The sequence below is a fragment of the Echinops telfairi genome, unplaced genomic scaffold (genome assembly GCF_000313985.2).
Source record: "Echinops telfairi isolate 266 unplaced genomic scaffold, ASM31398v2 ScPeMD7_443;HRSCAF=831, whole genome shotgun sequence".
Classification (NCBI taxonomy): domain Eukaryota; kingdom Metazoa; phylum Chordata; class Mammalia; order Afrosoricida; family Tenrecidae; genus Echinops; species Echinops telfairi.
Window position 1 is genome coordinate 37,924,165 of NW_022104341.1, and position 6,522 is coordinate 37,930,686.

Below are 6,522 nucleotides of genomic sequence, written 5' to 3' on the forward strand. Positions count from 1 at the left end.
GAAGAAGTTGGTAGGCTCCAACTTTGGACCTTGTTTGCAATTCAGAAGAGAGCCCACCCTGCCACCAGAGGTTTCACGTGGGGACATGATAGATAACTTCTACTAATATTCAATGAGTCAGAGATCATTTAATAGACAAGTGTGTGGGCTAGTGTAATCCTTCCATTTTGTGAATAAGGTGGTCTGAATTATCGGATGGTAACTAAAAAAAGGTTTTCTACTGTCACTGCAGTTCATACATGTGGGGGAGTATTTCACAGCAAACATGTTTAAACATGTCTCAATGATCAATGACTGGCTAGAGACAAATTCTCTCAGCAATACACTTAGTCTGGTTAGGTGCCAAGGTTGAATTAAAAATGTGGCTTCCAAGGGCACCTGCTCGGCCGATGAAACTCAAGGCAGAGCCAACAGATTACAAAGTTATGCCAACACATTTTTGAAGATCCCAAAGGGGTAACCTTGGTAGATTTTCACAAAGGACATGGGTGATCAAAAGGTTTATTTAGAACTTCTAGGCAAATTAAAAATCGCATGCATGAGAAAGTTGTGCCAAGCACTGTCTACCAACAAGACAATGCGACCGCTCATTCTTGAGGGTACCCAGGGATATTACAAAAGGTCTGCTGGGAAGCATCAGCCCATCCACTCCACAACCCAGATCTTGCTGCTTCACACTTCTTTCCATTCTCACAACTCATAGGACACTAAAAAGAACACATTTTAAATATCTTGGGGATGCCCAAACTGCTCTTTTGAGGTAGTATTAAGAAAAAAGCACAGAATTATTCTAAAAAGGGTAGGAGACCACCTTACATAGTGATTAGACCTTAATGGAGGACGTCCCCCAAACATTAGCTTCACATTTTGATGATGTTTTTTTTTTAATAAATAAAGATTTGGGGGATTTTTAAAAACAGTACTTTTTTACCTAACCTCATATATGAACACTCCCAATGTCTCCCACAGGAGTTCTAGTGGTTCAAACCCACCAGCCCCTCTGCAGGAGAAAAATGAGGCTTTCGGTTCTCAAAATATTTATAGCTTCAGAAACCCTATGTCAGGTAGCTATGAGTGGTAATAAACTTGGCGGCAGTGGGTTTGGAGTTTTTTGTTTGGGTTTTAATGTCAACCAAGCTGCTCTTGAGCGATGATTTGGTGCTATTTGCTGAGGACATTCTGTAATAAGGAGAATGCCAGTGCACAGAGGGTTGGCCTTCCAAGTTTTATAAGATGCCATGCTTAATTCGCCATGACTAGAATATCAGCGTGTTTCATCTCTTTGAGCAAGTCTTCTTTGAATTAAAGCAACAAAATCATATGTACTCAGATGGAAATATTAAAGTCACATTTTCAAAAGATGGTTGGGCAAGTGCCAGTCACTTTGGCCTCATGCATTTCTTCTTTATTATATCCAGTATAGCTCATTTTGACTGGCTTATAAGTAACAGCAAAAGCATGGAAACAAGGCTTCCTTTCCAAATTCAAGGACTGCATTTTCTTTATCTCTTTGGCACATGCTCTCTTCTATCTCGTGGAAACGATGAAGGTAAGAACCAGTGAAAATTAATTCAACTATGTGAAACATAGTCATGGCATAAATATCTAAATTCAGCAAATGCAAAAAGCAATGCATATGTTTTCACATAAAAACCACCCTGATGTTCAATCCCACAAAAATGGCTACAAAATATGATTCAGAGTGAAGAGATCTATATTCATCAAAGAGGATGATAGCAACCGATATAAAACCAGGACTGTCGAGTGGATTGTGACGCAGAGCAGGCGCATTGAAATGCACCATCCCCGTGGGGTATGTGAGCCGTGAGTCCACAAAGCTGATCATCTCCTCTTTCTTGAGTGTAGCACTGGTGGAGTCCAGCCACTAACGGGTCAATGAGCAGCCCAGTGCTTAACCTTCTGCACCACCAGAGATCCTCCTAGAGCAGACATAGTCAGACGTATTTGATTACAAAGAAGTACATGTGGGTCACACCACACAGAAGAACCACGGGGAGGATAATGCGTGACCTGGCCGTGTTGCTCTCTGGTCTACATGGGACCACCGTGAGTCACCATTAACTTGATGGCATCTAATAACAACAACAGCCATACCGAAAGAAATATTATAAAATGTAACCTTTAAGACTTTTCATTTTTTATGCAGATTTTGAGGTTTTGCTATTTATAAATAAAGCAGTACACAAGAGTAAAATCCTAGGCCCTCTAAAGCAGCCAATAGTATTACAAACTTAAGGAGAGCTATAAACTTCTTTTGTCCTTGTCATTGGTTTTGGTTTTTTGCCAATGGTTTTATTGGCATATAATTCACATACCATATAATTCAATAATTCAATTGCATAAAATAGATTTGTACAATTGTCACCACAATCAGTTTTAGAACATTTTCTTCATTCTTGTCCTCATTATTATTAGCTACTCACTTCCCTGAAACCTCCCCTGCCCTACCCCCAAGGAGCAATTAATCAAGTTACTATCGCTATAGATTTCTCTCCTAGATTTCATATACAGAAAAATATTTAAAACAAGCAAAGACTAACAAGAATAACAATGTAAAGCAGTTAAAAACCTCAACTGGAAAAAAAGCAGAAAATATTAAAATAAAACACATTTTAATGGATCATAAGGGAGATTAAAGGATAGGGTGCTCAATTTTAACCTAACTGCATCTGCAACCATCTGATTTCCAGTGCATTCTGGATGATAAAAAGATTGCTTCCATGCCTGGTCCATGGTTAAGGAGGATTCACCAAGGCCTTAATCCATGCATATCTTCCTCTTCACTTTTTATTTTAATTTAACTGAAGCAGCTTTAAAATGGGTCAAAAAGGAGATCAAGTGATAAGATATTGTGACCTAACTATGTCTGCCATAATTGACTTGACAAAGCTTTCTGTCAGATAACATGGTTATTTACGCTCCTCAACCATGACTAGAGGGGATTCACTGGAGGCTTAACCAATGTGCGGACTCTTCCACTGCCATCCATGGGGTTCTGCGAACCAAGGGTTCACAATTTAAGCTCTGATACTACTCCTTCTTTCACATTTGGATTATATTATTTACAATCCTTGTATCACACAGGCTGGTATGCTTCTTCCAGGTGGACTTAGTTGAGGCCTCACTTGTTTGCAAACAACCCTTGAAAATCCCAGAGCCTATTCTTTCTGATAGCTGGGCAGCATCTAGTTTCTCCAACGTAATTTGCTATAGCACTCCTATTTTCAAGCCACGATCAGAGGTGGGGTGGGGGCATGCATGTCTCAGAGAAGGCAATGACATCTCTGGGAGGAAAAGGTGGAGCAATCCTCCATAGTGGGAAAAATAATGCTAACAATCCTTTTGTGGACCCCAAGGGAAGAACATGCCTTACACTAGGTTTCTAACTGGACACTTTGGAACCTAGTTTCTATGCAGCCCTTAGTGACCCAGTCTGTGTGCTATCGGCTATTGGAACTTTAGACTCTATTCTTTCAAGGTTCACAACAGACTTTGTAGGCCACATCAGAAGGACTTGATGTGGAAACCCTGCTAAGTGCACTGGCTTTTCCTCAAACCTACCTGCAGACATTGGACTTATAGCTGAAACTCCTTAGCCTGAGAAGATGCAGATGACCACTAGCACAAGGTCCTAGAACTGGCAGATGCTGGACTGTGGTTGAACTCTCTTGCTAGTGGGTTCACAATGAATGGTGCCCCAGAACTACCATGGACTTAGTATGCCCTTGAGCCCTCGTAAGATAGTTGTTACTCTTTGGGCTGCAAGTTAAAGGCCAGCAGTTGGAAATAACCATCTGCTCCTCAGAAGAAATATAGGATTCTCTACTGCTGTAAAGAGTTACAGTCTTGGAAACCCAAGGGGCAATGCCCCATCCTATAGGGTTGGAATAAGTCGGCATGCGCTCGATGGCAGTGAGTTGGTTTTCGGTTGACATGTATTACTCTGGGAGACATGGCTCTGCTGTGAATGAATATTACTGGACAATTTGCCCCATCACCAACCCCTGTAGTTTGTCCAGTGTCCAGTCACAGAAGAGTTTAATCTGTACAGTCAGCAGTTTCTGCATTGAAGTTCATAGCTGGCCTATACTCATATAATTCCCATTTTTTTCTACAGTCTTTTAAGTCTATATCATTGGCTAAATTAATGATTTTATCAATGCATAGTGGTTACATTGAGCTGTTAAAACAAGGTGAGCAGTTCAAAACCACCAGTCAGCTCCATAGGGAAAGAATGAGGCTTTCCATTTCTGTGCTAATTTGGAGGTTCGGTGATTCAAAGGCGCAGTTCTACCCTGGCCTATAAGTTCCCTGTGAATCAACATTGACTTGCTGGCTGTGTAACTGATGCCCCAGAGGGATGATTGATAATCTTTTCTAACATAAAATGACAATAACGTCTCCAAGGTTTATCAGAGATACATATAAACCATAAATGGATTTGGGCTTGTATTTAATTTAGCCCCACTTAAGAAAAATTAGTTCTTATGTCCCTGCCTAATGCTTGCCTCATACAACTTTTAATTTGTAATAACTTGCTTAAGAAATGTGGTGAAGTAAGCTAATGGTGCCAGGCTATTAAAAGATAGAGCATCTGTGGTCTTAAAGGCTTGAAGCTAAACAAGTGGCCATCTAGTGGAAAAGCAAGAACATGGCCCTGAATTCCTGGGCTCATGTGGGAGGGGGGAGCGGGGAGGGAGGGGGAAAATGAGGACCTAATGTCGGGGGTTTAAATGGAGAGAAAATGTTTTGAGAAATGATGTACAAATACGCCTTACACAATTGATGTGTGTATGGATTGGGATAACAGTTGTATGAGCCCCTAATAAAATAACCGATATAAAACAACAAAAAACAACAACAACAACAACAAAAAAATAATAAAAATAAAAAATTTAAAAAAAAAAGAATTTCAAGATGGTTTTTGTGAGCGTACGGTGGAATTAGGTATGTCAACGTCCTACAAGGAAAGCAAGCAGTTTGGCATTGCTGTTGGTAGTTGCTGTAAGTAGGTTCCCACTTGTGACAGCCCTGTGAACCACAGAACAAAACGTTCTCCTGTCTTGTACCATACTTCTCATCACTGCCATGCTTGAGCCCACTGGGCCAACTGGAGTCATTGGAAGTCTTCCTTTTCTCTCACACCCTACAAAGCCTGGTATCCTTTTCTATGCTCTACTCCCTCTGCATAACATCTGAAAATCATGGGTGGCAAATTCTCATCAGGTGCATTCTGGTCATGCTTCCTTGTGCCCCTTAGACTATGATATAAACAACATGTCAAAGGCAACAATGCTTACAAAGGCAGCATTTTTTTTTTGGCTCATCTTTGTTGTTGTTGTTCAGGAACAATTAGATTTTTAAAATGACATCTTTGCTGTCTAACAGTTTAAAGAGATCTTTTGCAGTATATTTGGACAATGTAACACATCACACGATTTTTGAAAGTTGGTTCAACAGGCATTTTGATATAGATTTTGTGTCAACCCAGCTCAGCTAGGATTCTCAGTGGTTTGGCTGTTAACACCTAATAATCCTCTGAGACCTAGCACAACATAATTATAGCCAATCAGTTGTCAATCTTGTAATTAGATAAAATTAGAGTGGAATTCAACAACCTTACTCAAGTCACAGGCCTAATGAAATTACTTCCAATATAAGTGGATGCTATGGGAGAAGGTGCTGGATTCTTGTGGAGTCTGAAACCTGCATCTCAATCATTGACCTTGGGTTCTCTGAACTTAAGCTAAAGTCTGTCATCTAAACTGAACAGCTAAATGATGTGCTTGATGTCCCCCCATACCTCATCAGGTCTTCTTTCATTGGTGTTCAATGTATCATATGTGTTCTTGAGATGTTCTGGAAATTTAGGTAGAAGTGACTCAAGGTGGTATTTTGACTCTCACGACTTCTTTTAATTTTCTTCAGCTGTATCCTGAATTTACATATGAGCAATTGATACATTCCACAGGCAGCTACTGGCCAGGTGTTAGCTACTGATATTGAGCTTCTCTATCTGCTCTTTCCACAGATGTAGTCAATTTGATTTCTGTGTACTCCGTTTGCAGAAGCCCATGTGTATAGTTGCCTTTTGTATTGTTGACAAAGGTATTTGCTATGAACAAGTCATTGGTTTGGCAAAATCATACCGTGTGAGCTCCAGCTTGGTTTCTATCACCATGTTCATATATCTAACCACTGCTCCTTCTTCTTAGTGAAATATGTGTACCACTGGTTTGCCTCTAAGTGAACTCAACCTAAAACAGGCATCAATTATGAATTCAAGTAAAATAAAATCCTTTACAGCTCTATCTGTTCTCATATTTCATGATCTTATCTAATGGTACAGTTGTGAGGATTTGGGATTTTTTTTAATCATTTTACTGGGGCTCATAAACTCTTATCACAATCCATACATCCATCCATGCGTCAAGCACATTTGTACATTTATTGCCATCATCATTCTCAAAGCATTTGCTTTCTACTTGAGCTCTTGGTATC